Below are 22711 nucleotides of genomic sequence, written 5' to 3'. Positions count from 1 at the left end.
TTCACTGACTGCCATTTAAGCTTTGCATTGAATTCTTCTGCACCTTCAAGGCAAATTCAGGTTGGAGTTACACTCCTAATGCAAAATGTAAATATAATCAATAAAATAAACATGCATGCATATGAGCCACAGTAAAGACAATATTATTTATTTTTGCATGAGAAATATAATGGTATCAAATACACTCACATACACACACCACATAAACATATCCAAATAATTTACATTAAGATGAGTGATTGCCTTTGCATAAACAACCGGTCTTGCCTTATAGACTTAAAGGTGCACTAAATAATTATGTAAAAAAAAAATTTTAAGAACGTTTGATTAGTTTAATCTCTGATTTATTTATTTCGTTAGAGCACCCTTAGCATGGCTAAACTGTTATAAATATATGCTATATAAATAAATGTTTTAACTTATTATTAAACTGCTTAAATTGCACAACACAGCTAGTCGTAGGATCTCAACATGGCAACCCACATTATGTATTCACACCTGCATTTACTAAGCCAGCGATATGACTGGATCTGGTGAGTGTGTACCATATTTATTAAAACGAATAATTTTTGTTAGCTGTATAACAGTAGAAAAATTAATTAGTAACACCTTTAAAACAGAAGCTAACACCAGACTTTCTTGCTCTGTACATACTATATCATTAATAGTCCAATGACACCAAACATGAAGAGAAAACACATAAGCCTGTAAAAAATCTGATAAGTGTTGTAAAGTTCATTTGTCATAAACCTGAAAAGCCCTAAACGAAGCCGATTTCTAACCTGCCTTCACTTTGGCATTTCGCCAGTCTTTTTGCGTATGAAAAGTGACAAAGTTAACTGCAGTTTGGTATCAACATGCGGCTCAATGTTTTGATGTGCATCACAAAATCAAGGATGATTGTATAAAAACGTCCATTAAAAAGTTTTAAAAAGATGGATGTAGCTGGTGAACGATCAGCAGTTATACCGACCAGTAAATAAGATTGAAAAATAATATAGGCTCCAGGGAGATCATGCGGGAGTAATTTATCAATGGCATGCGTGTTCTGCATGATGCGTAAGGCGGCGGATGCCCTTTTTCTTAGTGTTGGTAGAATTCGCTGCTCACTGACAGATGAAACCACCATGTGCTCCTGCTTCTCTGGCCCCACTTCATCGGGAACCATGGGAGCTTCTGTGTAGCCAGCCAAGCTGTTGGTGTCAGCCTCGCTGTAGGGTCCCATCCAACATCATGGTCCTGGTGTGGGACATACCACAGGTGCAGGGCATGACTGGAACAGGTTGAGTTGGGCGATCAGGGAGAACAGAGAACAAAGAAAGAGATCATTAACAAGGGCAAATTATCAGTTTAGCAGTAATTAGCTGATGGCTGACTATCTTATCAACATTACTCAACCATTAGTAGTTTGATGAGAGAGGGAATGTGTTATACACAATACAGAATGCAACAGTTGAGTTCTAGAAGTAAAAATGTTTTCTGGGCCCATTTCACAAAGCATCTTAAGGCTAAAAGTAGCTCTTAACTCGCTGATTTAAAAACTTTTGGTTTTGGAGGTTATCCCCACTCCACATTTTCCTTTGATTATATCCTAGTTTTCATTAACCAGCTGTGCAAAAAGTAATGGCTGTTATTGTGTCCAGTTTGGTTTTCTTTTATGTTTGCACGTCTTTTAGCCATGATAGCCTTTTACTGCTATTTACGAGCACTCAGTGTTAAATTCATTTTTTTTTTTTTTGTGAATACGAGCCCTGATTTTTAATAATAATTAATAAACTGTGAGCTACGAGGTTGCTAATCGATTGAAATATGATTCTGTTGAAGCCAGCATCTTATATTATTGAAACTCAGTTAATAATTCCCATTGTAGCTGGATGGCTTTGGTTCATTTCATATAACTCCTAAACAAAGACCTATGGGGAAAAAATAAATGGCAAAAAAACTTCAATGAACCAAAGCAAGTGATAAAGTTGGTGGGCACTGTTGCACTCTATATAGAAGGCATGCCAATGGCTTTTTAACATGAAAATATAATGCCAATAACCTTTTAACATGATTAGCATAGTTTATAATATTAAGTATGTATATTGTATACAGTTCGCTGTAGGCAAAATTTCTATATGCACAGACATAAATTTAAAACGTACACTCTGTGTGAATGTACAATATTCCACAGTGCAATGTGGTTGACATGATTTTCTATTAATGGATGAGTTGGACAAAATATCAACACAATCTTTTGTGTTATGATTGAATATTTGATTGAAATTACAAGAGTTATTTATTTGCAAAATTGAATTAAAATTACTCTATTTTTATTTACATTTACATAATGAGGTTACACAGAAAATGTCATGACAAGTAGTGTTTTACAGTTGGAAAACAATGCATAATATAAAATGAGTATAACAATAATTTGCTGTGCAATGCACTCGACCTTACATTTCCAGTTAAGTATATAAGGTGTGATTTTCAACAACACTTAAAAATCTCTTTCCAGACTCATTATTTGATTAGACTGCTAAAACTGAAGACTTTTTTTTAAAGCAAATTAACATTTATTCCTGAGATCTGATATGACAGAACTAACCAATCAAATGCGCTTTATGATCATGTGACAACAGTAAACATACTTTACATTGAAATCTTTTTATTATTTCTGATATTTTGAAACAGTTTTCTAGAATAGAAAGACATCACATTTTCCATCTTATTTTAAGTTGAATGTTAGCATAAAGATTACCATCAAAGCTAATAAATATGTACTAGTAAGAAAAACAAAACCTTCCATTTCATGTCATGGGGACTTGAAAAAAATCATACACCTTCATTTTGGTGTGTACTGTTTCTTTAACCAATTAATTTTAGTTTTTTTTACCTGCTCTCTAACTGCTCGATCTCTGAGCTTACGCTCTCTCCTCTCCTGGACCGTGGTCAGATAGTTGACTGCTGCATACTCCAAGACAGACAGGAACACAAACACAAAACTGACCCACAGGTAAATGTCCACAGCTTTGATGTAGGAGACTCTGGGCATGGAGGCGTTCACCCCAGTGATGATGGTGGACATGGTGAGCACCGTGGTGATACCTTGATAAAATCAGCACATCCTGTTCAAATCTGCAGGTGCGTAACTTAACATTGGAAGCAACAGTGATGCCCGAGGCAAACATGTTGATTTGCGATAATCTTACCTAATGAGACTCTGGCAGGAACAGCCCTGCGATCAATCCAGAATGATACCCATGACAACATAACCATAAGTGTGGCAGGGAAATAAGTCTGCAGCAGGAAGAAGAAAATGTGGCGACGAAGAGTAAAGTTTATATACAGGCGGTTGTACCACCCTAAAGAGAGAAAGAGAGAAAAAGACAGATGGAATCAAATATTAACCCTTTAGCTACACGAGAAATATTGTACTATACATAGTGAAATATTAATACAGTTTTGCACAATTTAAAATAACTGTTTCCTGTTTGAATTCATTTTAAAATGTAATAAAAAATGTGATGGCAAAGCTGAATTATCAGCATCGTTACCGCAGTTTTCAGTGTCACGTGATCCTGCAGAAATCACTCTAATATGCAGATTTGATATTATATTTTAATATGATATTTTTGTGGAAACCATGATACATTTTTATTTGTATTCTTTGATTAATAGAAAGTACGGCACTTATTTTAAATAGAAATGACTACATTACAACAACCAAAAGTCTTACTGACCCTAAACTTTTGAATAGTATTATATTTTAAACCAACACAGCAAAAAAAAAAAAAAAAAAAAAAAAAAAAAAAAAAAAAAATATATATATATATATATATATATATATATATATTTATATATATATATATATATATATATATATATATATATATATATATATATATATATATATATATATTTAAGACATTTGTTAGACTGTAAATTATACAAATATTTACACATTGTTCAAAATTAGGACACACTGTAGTTGTTGAACACAATCTGATAAACCAGTGGCACCAGTTGATTAAATGTTACTGCAAAACCAGCTTAGAGAAATAAAGAGTAAAGCGTCATAAGCTTGCAGTCAGATGCCACTTGCTTTGATATTTAATGTAATACCATTTATACACTTTTAAGTGTGACTTAAGTGATCAAATCCGTCTCGGGGCCACACTACTTTAAAATAAATCAACTTGACAAATAATCCCCCAATACCTGTGCTGCTGTAGAAAGCCAGTCGAGAGGTGGTGTGAAACTTCTGTATGAGGAACTGAGAGAGAGAGATTTTGTCATCTATACTCAAAGACTCATCTCCACTTTTCCAGTACAGCATCAGATCCTCATCCGTGTAGGCGTCTAGAAAAGAAGGATCCGTTTCAGGAAAAAACTAACTTGGCAGAGTTAATTGAGCATGTGCCGCACTAAAAATAACACAAATTAATGATTCGCTCACAGCTCTCCAACTCCAAAGAGCAGGACTGTGAATCCAGCGGGAAACGGCTGAAGTCCATGTTGCAGGCTGCTGTAACGGTGACCCTGGGCACAAGAACCATGTATAACTTGGATGAAAATACAGAAACCCACCGTCTTAGATCTTTATATTTCATCATATTCCTCACAGACACCTTCATTATTCACTTTTGAACCCAGAATCATGGAATTTTCATACAGTATGTGGATTCAAATGAAATTGGTAACTGTTGATAGTTTACACGAAAATGAAAATTGTGTCATCATTTCCTCAACCTTCATGTCCAAAGATGTATGATTTACTTGTAGAGCTGGGCAATATGTCCAAAAGTTATCACAATATTTTTTACATATAAATTTTTTTTGTTCAAAAACTCCACAGAGTAAGATGCCTTTTAAATTAGGATTTCATGGAAAGATTTATTGTTTTTACTACTAAATTTTCCATTCTTATGGGTACTGTGTTTTATGATTTAAGACTAATTTATAATTAAATATGGTGGCTAATAAAATGAAACATTTAACAGTGCAATCAATTGTTTAAAATGCAACCAAATTTAAATAAAATAATAACTTTACAATAAACCTTATTTTTTATATATTTTTTGGTCAAATAAGATGCTGCACTACAGAACTGTATAAATTAAAACATGGAAAAAAATATGATGGCTGTATGATATTTCTTTAAAAATAATATCAGTATTAGTATTACTTTAATAAGTAACTTTTAGCACACAATAGTAACATATTTCTTCATAATTATTTTTCAAATTACACCAAACTTTTATTTTGGAGGGTTTTATTGAAACTCAAGTAGTTTTCGAGCAGAGATGTTTAGCAGAATTTCCAAGCTGCTCTTTTATGTCCAAAAGTGCAGCTTGGAAATTCTGCTAAACATCTCCTTTTATTTACAAAAAGGAGAAAGTAATACGGGCTTGGAATGACAGTAGCTTTGGTAAGAAAGCTCCTGCTAAGAATAAAAATGTAAATGCGATGTAAATGTGCTTAGTAATGCTAGTCAAGGATGGCACAGGAGCGCCATTTACTGAACCGTCTCTAAGGCTGTCTCATTTTTCGCTCTGAATTTCTCTCCTCTGTTCTCTACAGCGGTGTCCATCATTTGTCGGACAACGGAAATAATCTGGGCCAGTCTCATCAATAATGACACTTTCCCTGGAGCCAGAACAGTGTCTGAAATTTGACTTTGAACTCAGCCCTAGCCCTTGATTATAGCCTGCACGCAGGTAGCTTGGCCTAATTTTTAACTCACAGCACAAAAGACACAGCAAAAACATCACAGGCCAGAAGCGTCGTTCTAATTTTAACACCGCAGCAATATGCAAATGCTTAAGCCCAGCGACGTGCTTTTGTTTTCGAACCACATTTAAATGAAACCATGAGTTGCTTGATGGTGAAATGTAGTAACTGCTGAACAACTGAATAAATACAAACCTTTTCTTACATTGTACAAAATTAACAGGAATTATAGTATAAGTACGTTTGCATAAATGCATTTAAACTCTATACATATATACATAATTTACAATTATAATGGCTCTCTTAAAAGTCCGAAATGCCGGTGTAGATAATCTGCTTTTTACCTCAGGCTGTAAAGAACGTGACCATCAGGGAACACTCTCAGCATGATATTTTCTGTGGTGGTGTCATGAATAAAAGATCTTTTAGAGTGGACGAAGAAGACGTCAGGAACCCAGATCTTCTTCACCAAGCGCCCATCGAAAGTCATGCTTTTATTTGTGGTGCTGGTGAAAGACAAGCGCTCATCCTTCCAGTAGTGTCTCAGGTATAATGTCATAGTGAAGTCCTACACAGATGAAGAAAAAGAAATTGTAAGAGTTTTTAGTTGAAGCACAATGATTTTTAGAGGAGGATATACCATTCTTGTTTTCTGTTCTGCTTAAATGATGAATTTTTTTGTTTGTTTGTTTTTTCAAAGAAATTAATACTTTTATGCAGCAAGGATGCATTAAATTGATCAACACAGACAGTGAAGACATTTATAATGTTATAAAAATTTCTGTTTCAAATAAAGACTGTTCTTTTAAACAGTATATTTGGGATATTCTCATGGAAATTTGACACATTTGACCCCGAATTGATAGAAGAAAAATTATAAATTATTTTTGACATTAATAAGATAAAGACTTTTTATGTCTATTAAGGTTTTGTGTGATAAACATATCTCCCTCAAAGCCTTTAACTGTGAGGTGAAAAATATTTGATTCTTATGCATGTAATTTGAAAGAAAAATATATGATTTTAAAGGAATAGTTTATCAAAAATAAAATTCCATCATCGTTTACACATGTTTTTTACTCATGATTTGCTCAGGTCATGCTCGTCTTGTACATGCTGTTATTCCAAGCCTGTATGACTGTCTTTTTCCTTGGAACACAAAATAAGACATTTGGAGACTGTGCATGTCACAAGAAACTACAACAACTTCTCTGCCCTTTTTGAATTACTATAAAAGTGTTTCCCTATCTGTCACTACAAGTTATGTTGTGACGACATAGGGGGTTTACTTGAGAGCCCCAATCCGCTCTGACTTTCAGAGAAAACGCCAATGAATTTCGGCTAGTGGATTTTGTACACCTGAGCCACCCTCCATGCATACAGGTATAAATAGGCGACAGGTAAATCCACTCATTTCGATTTTTGCTTCGGAGCTGACTGGGTGAATGATTTCTTCTCGCCTTTTTGTTCTGCCTGGAAGAAAGAAGCTGTTCCTGGTTGGGATGATGGCACAAACAGCGATGTCCCCAATGATTCAGCAATTCCCCTGGGTGCTTCAACTAAGGGTGCTGTTAAATCTGTAGATTGATTTGTTCTGAGACATGGATTAAAATTGTTACAATTTAGCTTTTTATTCTTGGTGCAATTTGCTTTCACACGGCAGTGTCTAAATGGACCAAATTTATTAATACAAGTCACATGTGAGTACACTGTTCTCTCATTAGTTAAAGTTCCATGGTTTATTTTCCTGGATTCCACTTATCAGTTGTCTGTCATCTAAAAAGTGCTAAGGGGGGAAACGCGGCAGGTTGTGAAACAACGGGCCAGGTGTGAAAGCACCCTGAAAGAGCAGTTTCTCATCAGGGACGGCTCGCGTCTTTTTAAAGATGCCGTTCCATCCGTGTTCTCTTGGTTGTGGTCATTGTGCACAAGTGCCTTTTTTTCTTGGAGGTGCATAAGGAACTGAAGTCGGGAAGAGCCCCTTTTTCAGCCAGAAGCCACTTGTCTCCCTCCTTTGTCCATACTTTGTCCAAAAAAGGGGCAGCTAGGGGGTACATAGACATGCCCATCAAAAGCCTTTAATCTGATGCCGTTAATCAAGATGTTGACACAGAAGCACATCATCAGATGCATCCAGCCCCAGGATTGGTTTGCAGCAGTTGACCTGATGGACGAGGGTCAGGCATGGCAGTACATGCCCCCAACAACCCCCCCCCCCACCGATTGAGGGTGACCTTGCCCGGTTATAGGAATTGGGCATCAAGCTCTTTGATTGCTAAAAAAGAGCAAAAAAAGGGAAAGTTGTCTCCAAGCAGAGATTGGTCCACTGGATAGTGGATGCAATTGCCTGTACCAATCCCAAGGCGAGATGTGCCCCTTGGGCACGAGTGCTCACTCCACATGGAGTGTTATTGGGCTAGGTGTCCATATGGCTTGATTCCCTGCGGGTGATCCCATATGTGTATTATTCCACAGTAAGATTTCCCTCTCGGTGAACCTGTGTCTTCCCTTTGACAGACCACTCAGTCAGTCTCTGTTGGCACCCGTTCCTCCATACTCCAAGGTAGGACCTGCCTCAAAGGAACATTCCATATGTAGTAATGCCCCAGGCTTGGGTCAGTCCATATCAGTGTCTCCACATGATTCCTCCCTAAGGGCAGAATGTGGTTTCCGTAGCACCCTTCTCTGAAAGGCTCACTTCCCCTTCGTTACTACCAAAGATGTAAACAACAAACAGGAAAGGCATGAAGCACCTTTCACAAAGGTCGAAATCCTTTCTCTTAAGAAAAAAGAATCTGTCATAGGAACAGCTGCTTGGCTATCTCCAGCAGTGATGTACTCACCTTTTTGTCCCTGTGGGTGCCAAGGTCAGCAAATTTGCGCTGGGGCAATGGGAAGGTTATGACCTTTGCATAGCATTTGTCTGACACGCAGCTGCTTGTTAACATTTGCAGGATTGTGACAGGGTTCAGGTTGCGGCGCTTTCCATGGACCCCCTATGTCATCCCAACAAAATACGTAGTGTTAGATCGATGTTATGTCCCCATGCCACAACCTTGAACCAACGCTGGTTGCCAGAGACACGTTATAGGCTCCTCAGCATAAGACCTGATGAGTGGATGCACCGGTCTCCTATTTATACCCATATCCACGGGGAGTGGCTCAGGTCCACTTAAATCCCCTAGCCAAAATTTACTGGCATTTTCTCTGAAAGTCAGAGCGGACTGGGGCTCTGAAGTAAAACCCCTATGTGGTCACGACATAACGTCTCCGTCCCCTCCATAAGGGAATGAGGGTTACGTACGTAACTGAGACATTCATATGACTTGTGTGGAATATCCCAAAAGGCCTCTGAAGACATAAGAACATAGAGCACAAGTCACAGGAACCACTTTAATGGGACTTTGGTATCCTTTTGAAGTTTGACAGCTTTTGTGATCCAAGGAAGGAACTCTTTGTGTTTTCAACAACATAAATTATGACATAAATAATATTTATAGTGATTAGAATGGGATTTTCTTTGCATTACAGTAATAAGAATTGAGAGGAGGGGATATGATCACTGGTCAATAAAATAATGCCCAATGATAAAAACATTATGTAGGCTTTATTTCCTAAGCAAAATCTTTTTCTTTTGATTTCAGGGTGAGATGAGCTAGACATGTTCTTCAAAGGTTATGTGACAATACTGGCAATGTACACACTCCAAAGTTTTTGGAGTGGCAACTGTTTTATTGCTGCAGCAAGTGCAAGGTCAATTTCACATTTTACATCAATTCCTTACAAGTCTTTTATTTGCAGCTTGTTATAAATAGAAAGTCGGTGTTACTCTCAATCCTCCATATGATGCCTCTCTAAATCGCTCAAGCAGATCATCCCTTCTCTATGCTTTCTTTTGTATAAACATTTCAAATGGCCAGCAATTATATATGGTCAATAAAAGCACCACACAGTTTCTTTGTTGCATCGCACAAAGGCTTCTACCACGAGGGAAACCCACAACATGAGAACAGAGTGGCAGAATGGGTGTCATTCTCTGTTAAAACAAAAGTAAAAAGAAGATCCATGATCAAAGTTTCTGACATCAGAGACGCAGCAGTTCTTTTTAAGGAATACCCTTGTGGGACTCAGTAACTGCAAAACAGCCAGTAATAAATGGGCAAAAAGCTAGAGAATTATGAAATTGAGAGTGATTCTTGCAAAACTTGTGTAGAACATGTCAAAGCCATTTTTTTACAAAATCAAAAGAAATAAATTATATATACTATAATAATTACAGTACTATTTTATTATAATAAATGTTTTTATATTTATAATATTTATGGTAGTATTTTACTGGCTTTGTTTTTATTGTATTTAAATTTAAACAAAAAATTAAAAAAAGACACCTGGACGTATCCAAAAATTTGAGGCCGAAATGTACAAAACTGTAGTGAAAATAATGCCAAAAATCTTAAAAAAAGGCTTCATTTTTGTCACATTAAAATTCAACCGTTTAATGTGTCCTCCTCATATGTTGTATAATTTAGAGTCAAATGGTTGAGGTTGTTATGTAAATCAACACATGTGAAAAGCAACTGTTTAGGATTACCTACCATGTCTACTTCTGAAATACTGTCCAAGCTTTCCACTTGTACATCTACTCCCACTGGAATAGCAGGACCTGCACAAATAAATACTTGAATCCATTAATACAACTTATACAACTGTGTTTGTCAACTGAATTACACCATATTCTCCATCCCATTGCTATATGACCTCTTTTGTCTATGCCATTCATTAATTTTTCATAATTCTCATTGTTTACTGGATTCTGAGAGATTCATACCAGTGCAATTAGCAGGGCATTCGCTTAGACTTCTGTGAGCATCTTTAAATACATCCTCACGGCCAGATCTGGATCTGTTCACAAAAGGTTTAGCAGCTGCTTTGACATCTGACGGATCGTAAGCCGTCAAAGGACGGGCCTTCAACCGGAACTGCAGCTTTGATATACTATGTGGAGTTGCACTTGTAAGGTCTTTTGTAGCAAATCTAAAGCCTTGCTCTTTACCAGGATTAGTGTAATAGGGCTATCTGTCACTCAGGAGGTAAGACATTAAGGTAAATGGGCAGTGGGTGGCCTGTACATATGGACGGGGATCATGTAGTAACGACAGACAGATTCAAAACGAGATTTTCAGTGCGTCCCATCGGCAACTCCTAGTCCTAGTAATCCGATGAGATTATTGGAAATGGGGGATTAAACTTTGATGCTTAAAATGATACTGACACTGACTGAAACTTGCCATTACGTGTCACTTAATGTATCACTCGTAAAAAACCCTTCAGGAAAAGCACAAGCATTACTTTAAATGCTGCAGAAAATGCATCCAAGTCCTGTAGATAAATAACCGCCAACTGTGGAGATGACTTTTACAAATTTTCTTATGTTATCCAGATTCTCATATTTAAACTATTGCCATGCAACACCCACTGGACCATCCTGTCAATTTCCCTGTCATGTACCATCAAGGCTTTTCATATCACACAAATAAGCCTGATTAAGGACACAGCTCCTAGGTAAAATCGATCTGTCCAAACTAATCAACCCCCCTGCTGTCAGTTTGAGTCTGAAACCATTAGAATGACCTTGAGTTCAGCGATCCTATTTCTCTATTGTAGTTACCACTTGAAGGTGGGTATTTGTGCTTTTCTCATTAAAAACTAATTTTAAATACCTCTTTGATAACAGGATATCATTAAAGGGACAGTTCACCAAAAAAATTAAAAATTAAAAAATAAAATGTTTGTTTACACAAATTGTTACAAATATATATGATTGTTTATCTCTCTTAAAATTCATAAAAAATATCTCCATTTGTGATCCACGGAAGAAAGAAAGTAATTTTGGAACAACTTAATGATTATGTTCTTTAAAGGGATTTCGTCATAAACAAATAAATAAACTGACATTATTTCCACACTCTTCCAAACTCATATTACTGTTCATTCTCTTAAAATTCACTTTAAAAAAATTAAAGTAAAAATAAGAAAAAATTATGATTACAATAAAATGATCATTAAAGTTACAAAAGAATAGATGTGAAGTGACAGTAAGTATAACATAAATAAACAAAAATAAAAAATAAATAAAGAAATATTATTCATACACTCATGTCTTAAACCCATATGACATTTTATCTTTTTAGAATTCATAAAAAAATATATCCTTTTGTGTTCCACAGAAGAAAGTAAGACAGGTTCAGAATGACATAATAATGATAACAACAAATGTTCATTAAAGGGATAGTTCATAAAAAAATAAAAAAATAAAATAATTTCCTCTTTCTATTTACAATTTTTTGTCCAATTAAAATTAATAAAAAAAAATCTAGTTTTGCGTTCCACAGTAGACAAACGTCATGGAGGTTTAAAACAACAAAATGATGATGAAAAAAGTTCATGAAAGGCATAGTTTACCAATAAATAACTAAATATATATATATTGTTGTTCTTAACCATGTCATAAAAATTATTTTTCTTTCTCACAAAAGTAAGTCATATAGGTTTGAAATGACATAATGTTGTTTATTTTAAGGTAACTTAAAATGATCAAATCATCCCTTTCCAGTTTTTGATTATCAAAAGTTCCTGAGGCTAGGACACTGAGCTGGCGACCGCTGGTTGATGTTTGGCCAGTGGGCGGTCTTTAAACCAGCTGTCTGCGGGGCATGTGCTAATCCACGGGGGTTGGCTGACCGGCCGATCAGAACAAACTGCTGCCAGATTAATCTCGTCACCAGCGCCATAGCGCCTCAGTCCATTGCAGATCGAGCGATCCTCCAGATGGACCGACCCATCAGCGAGAACTGCTTAAGTCTTTAATGGACGAATAAAAAAAGTGGGAGAGGCAACAAAATGTAATGTGATTACAATAGTCTTTAGTTTCTTATGCAGCTCCTAAGACTAACTGATCCTTTCGCCGAATGTGAGAATCCAGCCCATTTGGGGTGTACGAATAACACATAAAAAGCCGCTGGCTTCAAAACATGTGGCATCTTGGCATGGAGATGTTACTTGATATCTTTTGATCTTTCATTTCATTTCGTATCTGGATTTCAGGCGCTGCTTGCCTAGCTGGCCCAAACATTAGTATTGAAAGCAGCATTGCGCATATGCAAATCTGCAGACAGAATTAAACAGGGATGTGTGTTATCTACAACATGATACAAATCTTTAATATGTCTAATCCTTCACATCAAGAAACACATACTGCCCTGCAATGACCCATAAACATGGAGTGAGATCTATATGTTCTACGTACATCAACGATCCTCCCTTTGTGGAGTATTAGGCATAAGATTTATGCGCCATCAGTTAGCCGTCTCTGGGTCTAAACCAGACTGCAGTCATGCATTAGCAATTCTCTTTTGCTTCTGAAGTAAATCTCAATTATGCAGTACACACATACCTGCGCTACCTTTTACTAATCATTGCATAGGATACGGCAATTGGTCGATGAAAAGCATGCTAAACAGGATTGTTTAATATGACAGGATACAGGGATAGAAGCCAATGTGATTTTTCCTTGATTTTATTCATTTATTAATAATTATTGCAAAAAGAATTGGTTCAACAAAGCCATGCATATGGAAATACTTTTAATACAGCATAATATTTTTGAGTAACATCTACAAGCAAAACAACCCCTTGTTCTGAATCAGCCTGTTTAGTAACTGGGTAATTCCCAGTCTTTTATATCTTGAGAAGTCTTTCTCAATTATTTTGGTTTTAATACAGTCTGGTCCATCAGGTGTTATACCGTATTTTTGAGCTGCAATGTCAGTAAAGGAATATTTCACAAATGTGCTGTCAATTTTTGATGGGATAGTTCACACAAAAGTGAATTAATTAATTACTCACCCTCATGTCGTTCCAAAACCGTAAGATCTTCCTTCATCTTCAGGACACAAGTTAAGACATTTTTCATGAAATCCGAAGACTTTCTGACTCATAAACAGAAATGTTCAAGGCCCAGAAAGATACTGTTAAAAAAAAGACCATGTGACATCAGTGGTTCAACTGTAATTTTATCAAGCAACAAGAATATTGTTTGTGTGCAAAGAAAATAAAAATAATGACTTTATTCAACATGTTAGTCTCGAATGCACGTTCAAGAGAGTACCACGACATGAGTGTGGTGCTGCTGACACTGGAGCCGGCGTTCTGACGCCTTGTTAACAAGCAGAGGAATGCACACACGTGTGTCATTGAAGAAAACAAATTGAGTCTTTTATTTATTGCACAAAGAAAGTTATTTGCGAAGATTCATACAATTACAGTTGAACCACTGATGTAACATGGACTATTTTAGCAATGTCCTTACCTTTCTGGGACTAGAATGTGGTAGTTGCATTGCTGTCTATGCAGAAAAATGCTCTCAGATTTCATCAAAAATATCTTAATTTGTGTTCCTAAGATGAACAAATGTCTTATGAGCTGGGAATAGAATGAGGGCAAGTAATTAATGACAGAATTTTCATTTTGGGGTGAACTATCCCTTCAAGCCCAGAATTCTTTAAATGATTTGACATTTACTGAAAAAACATGACTTAATTACCTTAAAATAATAATAATAATTATTATAAAGTAAGTTATAATGTTTATAAAATCTACATTTTAAAATATTTTTTTTAAATGACTAAATATTGACAGAGCAACAATTTCTGTGATATTTCTGCAAGATATTTTTGAGAAATGACTACATGCAAAATAGCCTCTTGTTCTGAACCAACTTCTTTATAATCAGTGGTATTTTATAACCTTTTCAGTGTTTTAAAAAGAGTTTCTCTGTAATTTTGGATTCAGTACAGTCTGGCACATACGGTATGAGTTGATTATCTGGATCAGGTGCATTTTTTTTTTTTTTTTAATTCTTCATGGTCAGCTTTTAGAAGCTCACTGTAGGAAGTATTTTACACCCGAAAATATCCTTTCGCTTATTTGACATTTACTGAAAAACTGAATTACCTTGAATAAAATAAAAAATATATAATTTTAAAATGACTTCTTTTTTTGACTGATTGATTGATTGCTATTTTGTGTTTTGGAAGAAAAGCAAATGAAAGTGGCCTTTAATCCCATGGTGAAAATCTATGACACTATGAAATCAATGACACTGGATGACAGTTGTGAACTCATTACATCATGTTTTGAACTAGCAGTGAGGTTTTCACCGTCAAGCAGATGCAACAATGCATCACTGTCAGAGCTGACAGATCTGTGTATGTGTCTGAGGGCTTGAATATGTTTGGGCTATTTCCATTCCCTTTGCTGTGACCCCCTGCTGAACAAAGAGTAATTCCCAAACGTATGCAGAGTCAGAGCATCCAAATGACTGACTTTTTAGATACTCTATTCAGAGGGGGAACAGCATCAAACACGGGAGTGTTTTTTTCTTTGCCCTATATAGGAACACATTATTAAAAAAAGAATAGGGGGACTATGGACTAGTAGGAGAATTGTCTTTAGTTCTAAGCCTTTACTGCATAAACTTTTAAGTGTTGTACACTTAAAGAGAAGCCTTGAGCTTCCCCTTATATCATCCTTTAATACAATTCTAGCAATGGTAGAAAAGTCTCTGGTTTAAAGGAATAGATAATTTTTTAAAATTCTGACATAATTTACCCACCTTCTTCATTCCAAACCCTAATGCTTATTTTTGTCCATGGATCACAAAAGGAAGAGTTTATGAATCTTTACACCATTGCAGTGACAGTTCATAATGACCCCAAAAAACAACAACAAAAACTTAAAATAAAACCAATAAAAATAAAAAGCATCATATAAGTCTTCTGAAGCCATAAGAAGTCATAAATCCTTAATAATATTATATTCTTGCATATAAAAAATGGCAGGTTATGTTTGTACACACAAACATTTTTCTTTTTGACATGCCATTTTTACTCTGAACGTGTCTGTATCGTATTACTATGATAAAATTACTATCACTGATATCACTGAAAATATCACAGTATATAGATTATAAATTAAACGAGAGTGAATTAATCATGTCAATTTGCATTTTTTGGGGTAAATTATTCCTATTTGATAATCTCTTCTTCCCAGAGGATCAGTCTGCAAACACATATCCAGCTGTTTCTATGTGATCTGATTGATTGTTTACTCTCCTAACAGTGACATTCTCATTAAAACTCCTGTAAAAAGCTTGAGTAAAGAGTACAATCTGCTGAGCTAAAAGCTTAAAAAAGTTTCAATGCAATTGATCTGAGCGAGTTAAATAAGGTATTGCTTTGTAAAGGAAGCATGTTAAATCAAGGTTTTTCAAAGCATGCTGGCTTATTCAGAAAAAAAAAAACATCCATTATTATTCTTAACATGAAATAAAAGAGCAATTATATTATCACCATAGCAATTCAAGTGGAATATTTACATGAAAAAAGCATGAATTTCAGAGTAATTGGTTTCTGCCCTTTGCTTTAATGACAGCAGCTCTTGAACTCCACAAACTCCACATTTGCGTAAAACCTGATGATTATGTTCTACACTTGTGCTTCAATGGAAGCAAAAACTTATGATTATCTGTACAGAGAATCACATGATCAATGACACAAAATAGACTGTCTTTGATTAGTGATCTAGAAATAGTTTTCCAGTTTAAAAAAAAAACTGATTTGGTTTCAGACTTTTTCTAAAACTTCATATTTGATTAATTTAAAAGTCTATGCAAATAATTGTTTGGAGAAAATGCTACACAATGCTTCATATGATGTGATTTCAAGTTTTTCCTTTCTCATTGGAGTGTCACAAGCTGTTTGTGAATAGATAAGATCCCTAAAATCACAAAGACTAAAGTCTCAAACCCAAAGAGATATTCTTAATAAAAGTTTAGACTAGTCCAGGTTCTCCTAAAATTCCTCGTATAAACACGCCCCCACATGTCTACATCACGATGTGGAAAGATTTGCATAACGCCACCCAAATGTTCAGGCAAAGAAGAAGGCGTAACTTTATTGCTGCTGAGACCGCCATATTGTAAAGATGCTGCGTGTTTTGTTGTGAAAGCAAAAATACTTTTTTTGGTCTTCCAAAAGAGGCTACGACTAGAATATAGAAGGCCAATCAGAGCACACCTCGCTTTTCAAAATGATGAACTTTGTACAAAAAAAACGACGCGTATCAGAAAGGCTAGGCATAGAGGAGAAACAGTAATGTGCAGTACGTGGAAAATAATGTTGTTGTTTTTTTTACCTTAAACCGCATAAACACATTTCATTACTCCAAATACCCAAAATAATGTCATAATCATATAAACTCCTTAATATCAAATAATAATGGGCTAAATTCACCTGCCTATAAAAATGCACATTATACTGTTAACTCCAATTTTCAAAACCATATGAACTCCAGTAAAACTGAAATCCCAGTCTTAATTACAGGCCACAACTGTGCTTAATAGTGAGGCTGTTTACCCCTCTAGAGGGAGCCAATGTAGATTTAAAGCCTGCTGGAAAAATAACTGACCTGAATGTTCTCAAACTGTGCATACTAAATATGTGCAATCTGTACATGAGATCAAAACAATGCAACTAAAAAAAATTGTGACTTAGGTAACTAATGGAGTGAAGACATCATAATAGCAATTTATAACCTTTGTCAACAGGAGTTATGTCTTTTTTTAGACTCTTGCTAAGAACATTTGCCTTATTTTTTACTAATCTTCAGAGGATGTTAACATTAAACCTTTAACATTATGCTTACTATACATTATGTCTTTGAAGACTTAAAAAAAATAGGCTCGAGAGTGAGGTTGTGGCTTATCAATTCTTGCAAAAAAGAAAAAAAGCAATTTACATTTGCAACTAGGACTGCACAATTAATTAAAATTTTTACAATTATGGATGCCACAATTATGTAATCCTTCGAAGTGGCGATAAATCATTCAAAGTCCACTAATGTTATTGTGTGTGCTTAACAGGCTTTTTTTCCTACGTTATCTTAAGGGTCTTTCCATTGTTTTAATTTTAGTTTTAGTATAACACTATTAAAATCATTCAATGTAAATTGTGATATTGTAATTAGTAATTTCAAGGGAATAATCAACAATTATGATTTTTGTCATAATCGTGCAGCCCTATTCGCGAGACAGAAGTATGATGAACTAACCTCCAAACGCGGGCCTCATGGTGAAGTCATGGTCGTCCACTTTCAACAGCTGCTCTGTTTTCAGTCGCCGTGATTTTGTCACATCCGGTGGCTTCTTTGCCAGGGAGCTGCGGGTTTCAAAGTCCCAAAAAAACTTAGATCAGCCTCTTATATCACAAATTTAGACAATGTGCACTATTGTTTTGTGGAATCTACCAGTGATTACATGAAAAATTCAGTTTGAACCCTTAATGTCAATGGCGTTTACATAATTTCTGTGAAAATGCAGCCGCAAAAGTGTAATGATGGATTAAGATCATGCTTGGCACTTGTATCAACAAATTGTTAAGGCAGTGGTGAACTAGCTGCAGCAGCCGGATCGCTTTCTAATTACAGGAGATCTTATCGACAGATGCTTAGATGAGCACTGAACACTGGATTCATGAACTGTGATGGTTCTAGTCAAATAATGTACATAATTAACTCTTTATGTGACAACATAATCACTGACAGTGACTCAATAAGTATCCAGTTAGAAGTAGACTGCATCGTTCCTCTCAGCTTCTTGCCATTTGTAATTTATTTCCTGTTGTGAATATGAGACAGAAGGCAGCTTGCCATGACTGGCACCCTGTCTGCAGCACTACTGCTGGATTTTCTCATGTAAATTTGTACTCTAACAACATTTTAATTCTGCAGATTGTTTGTTTGTTTTAATTTTATAGACCCATGGAGCTGTACCCTTGTCAGCTGTTTGTCAGGACAGCTTTGTGCCAACGTACTGTCCTTGGCAGATGGGCGAAATGTTTGTCTGAGTAAAAAGCACCAGTTCGAGCACACCAGTGATGCATGTTCGGTTCAGTGGCGGTATCATCTGTCTGGGTCACGTTAATTGCGCCCTGGCCCACGGCCTCATTTATGGCACTCTGCTGTCATATAGAAATCAGGCTAATGAAGGTGGTCGAAAAATGAGTCTGCGAAAAACATCAATGAATGAGTTCACACCATCACCTCAGCTCTTATGTGCAGCACTGTCATCTCTGAACACATTTCTCAGATGCATTGTCATCAAATGCTTTTAAAAAATAACAGACCAATATAGAACCGATACAATGAAAATTTAGTATGAAACAAATTTCACTTAAAAATGGCCAATAAATTTCACAAACAATTACTTTTAATTTAATTTAATTAAAGATACAAAAAAAGTAAGTAAAAATAAATAAATAGTAATATACTGCAAATATCCTTCATTTATTTACAACTTAAAAAATATATATTTTATGGTGCAAATGATTTTTGACCTTAAGGAGAATTGGCTAACTGACCACTTGATCGATTGACAGAACTGTTGTACATTTGTAATGAATTTCTTGATGTTTTTTTAAATAAGTTTCCATTTAACCCTAAAATGCAATGCTACCTTTCCCTCATAAAATTCATATATGTGGTAAATATGCACAGAAATATATGGATACACTATATAACACTACTTGTTTTGTTACTAAAAAAAACAAACATTTGAATAAAAATTCAGACTAAAATGTAAATTTGATGTTTATCTGCTTACCTACAGGGCATTCAAGGTGGGTAGGTGACTTTGTTTCTTCAGTAGCACACAAACAAAGATTTTTAACAAACCGTCAGTCATATAATGTAAGTGGATGGAAATCACGGCTATTTCTCAAATGGACCATTGACACTCTATCTACAATCTCAATTAGTAGTGTCAATGGTCCACTTGAGAGATATGTGGCAGTAATGCACTTATAAGTCTGCGTTCTGGCGTAAAGCAAGAAGAAGAAGACGACGCCTCACACGCCTGCTGCTGAGAACTCTAACAGTTCGGACACTGCATGAATCAGAGGTAAAAACAATATAAATACTGTTCAGTTTCTTCAACAGACCGATTGTTTTATGTCTTTACACATCAATGTATCGTCACAAGCTGCAGGGTTTAATTTGGTTTTGTTTCTATATGTTTTTTTTATTGTATGTTTTAGCTGTGATTCCCATTCACCTCCATTATAAGACTGAGTCTGCAACGGCTTGTTAAAAATCTTTGTTTGTGTTCTACTGAAGAAACAAAGCCACCTACATCTTGGATGCCCTGGGGGTAAGCAGATAAACATTAAATATTTATTTTTGGGTGAATTATCCCTTTAATTGAGCCATTCCTGAATTTTCAGATGAAAAGACCACAAGTAAAGCAAAAACTGCCACCCCTACACATACATTCTAGGGTTAATTTCTACAATTTTGTATATCTCCGTTGCTATACACTGAATAATATCTGCAACTCTGCTCTGTAAATATCTGTATTGCAGATACCCACTAACCCTTAAGTTAAATCGCTGCCTTATTAGGTCTTTGCATGCAGTGATAAGTTCATTGATGAAGAAAATCCAGTTGAAACCTCAGTTTATTAGATGGAAATAAAGATGTTATGTGTAGGCTACTTGTTGACAGAAATCTTTAGTCTTCTTCAATGTGATAATTGCTATTCATCATCACCAAAATAGGCATCAACATCAGCATCTTTTTCATAATCTTTTGTGAATCCACATTATCAGCAGCATGGTATGTCAATCCAAGTTCAGCTGTCAAAGACTGAATTGCCACTTACGTCCCATGCTTCTGAGTTTCCACAGCTCCTGTCCACCTCCTCTCTCTCGTGCTGTGTTTACTCCGGCATTCTCCAAACGAGCCCAGGAAGAGCACTAAAATCAGGAACTGTCTCAGATCAGGCATTATGCAGAGCATGTGAAAAATCTACAGGTGTGTCCCTGAAATCCAGCTTAATCCGTGAACGCGTCGGCTCGGGAAAGGCAGCATCTTTCTGTTCCCAGCGCAGAAACCGCTACAACTCGCATCTCTGGCATTCGCGATGTGTGGATGGTTTAAATATCAGCGCGGCGCGACGCGACGACTGCTGCAGCCTCGCGCGGCGTCTTCTGCCTGTTACTGGTTATCAGCTGCACAGCTGCTTTAAACACATGGCATCAGCGGTGGGCATACGCGCGTTTCCCACAGCTGTGTGTACGGTTGGAGGAAAAGACGGATTAGAAAGACACATATGACCTGAAAAAGCTCTGCATCGGAAACTATGCATGCTTTCAAATCTGATCCACGAGTGAAATGGATCCGCTAAATGCCAAAACATTCTCGACGCTATTCCACATAATTCACGTGGGTTCAATTTAATGCAGTTTGATACAGCTCCGATTTTACGGTTAATATTTTTGTTTACAGTAGGCTACTATGTATTACATACGCGTGACATTTACCCGCCTATTTGACTACCGTAAAACAATAAGGTAATAAGGTAATTAGGCAATAAGGTAATTGTAACTATTCATCTAAAAATTCTGACTTTCTTTTTTATGTTATATCACGCAATTCTGACTTTATAACTCGCAATTTTGAGTTTATACACTGTAAAAAATGTGAAGTAGGATTTACTTGAAAAAAGCTTGGAAAGGTTTTCAATCAGAAAAGGCTGGTAAATTTACAAACATTTGCCAAGTAAAACCCTAAACATAATTATCAGTAGCCTAGGTTTAATTAGACATTCTTAAGTTAAGTTTACTTGGAAATGAGTTAATTTTGTTGACTCTTTGTTTGTAAAATTTACATTGTGTAATGCTTATCACTGTAAAAAATGTACAAATTTTTCTTTCTTTTGCAAATTTTGCACTCACATATTTTAAGTAAATCTTAACCATTAATTTTAATAAAATCCGAATGTTCATGCAATTTACTTTAACAAGGTTACACTGGTTAACCACCATGCTATTAAAGCATTTGGTTCACTTCCAATCATGCAAGTAAGCAAGAGACTGTTATCCTTTTAAGATAATATGCCCACTCAGTAAAATGAATAGCCAAAAGAACAGAGACCTCAATACTTACACCACACACAATGACGGTAACAATCAGTGAATAGTGTTTGAGTATGAATGGGTCATTTTGAATAGAAAATAAACTCCAGGTGTCACAAAACAGTATGTTACTAAAACAAACACCAACTAACTACTGAAATAAACAACTAAAGCAACCATAAAACAGTGTACATTTTTAATTTTTCTTGCCCAGTTGCATGATGGGAAATATGGGATCATAACTTTGATATTTACTTAAAGAATCCTTGTAAACATAACAAATGGTTCTACGTAAAATATACTTATGAGTTTTAACTTTAATTTCTACCTAGGCAGTTCCATTTGAATTTACTTATGTATTTAGGTCAAATAAATAAAAACGAAACCTCAAGTAGCTAATTGAATTAAACGTGACATTTTGAAGTAAAAAGACAAAAAATAGTATTTGTTTGTAAAATTTACTTAACTGATTCTATCTTTATTTACAAGTTCAAAGAATCAATCTTTACATAATGCAATTCTGAGAAAAGTCAGAATTGTGAGTTTTTATCTCGTAATTGTGACTTAATATCTCGAATTCTGACTTTATAACTCGCAATTGCAAATTTATATCTCACAATTCTGTGAAAAAAGTCAGAATTGTGAGATAAAAAGTTTAAAATAAAAAAAATGAGATAAAAAAATGGGCTTCGGTTACAGTTATTTTAGCTGCACAAAACAGCTCTTTATGCATACTGGCATTACTTATCATAAAATTAAAATGTATTGTCGTATTTCTAAACACACTGGTCTGTAGCGCAAATAGTTTTACTGTTTACTGCACACTTCTTCTAGTTATAGGCCTACTTGTAACAAATAAGGTGGATAAGGATTTATAATTCCCTTTGATAGATTTAGTCCTTATTTATCAACTTGTTAGCAACTTACATAAAAAAGTTTTATCAAGTAATGTTAACCACAGACCTTTT

The 22711-nt window shown here is 35.5% G+C and overlaps 1 pseudogene; it reads right to left on the bottom strand.

The window, feature by feature from the left end:
* Positions 1 to 963: 963 nt before the first annotated feature.
* On the bottom strand, positions 964 to 22164 carry LOC113084337 (gamma-aminobutyric acid receptor subunit rho-2-like; annotated as a pseudogene).
* Positions 22165 to 22711: the final 547 nt, after the last annotated feature.

The sequence above is a fragment of the Carassius auratus genome, unplaced genomic scaffold (genome assembly GCF_003368295.1).
Source record: "Carassius auratus strain Wakin unplaced genomic scaffold, ASM336829v1 scaf_tig00039942, whole genome shotgun sequence".
Lineage (NCBI taxonomy): Eukaryota > Metazoa > Chordata > Actinopteri > Cypriniformes > Cyprinidae > Carassius > Carassius auratus.
The sequence above is the reverse complement of the archived record's forward strand: the minus strand, read 5'-3'. Positions and strand labels throughout refer to the sequence as shown.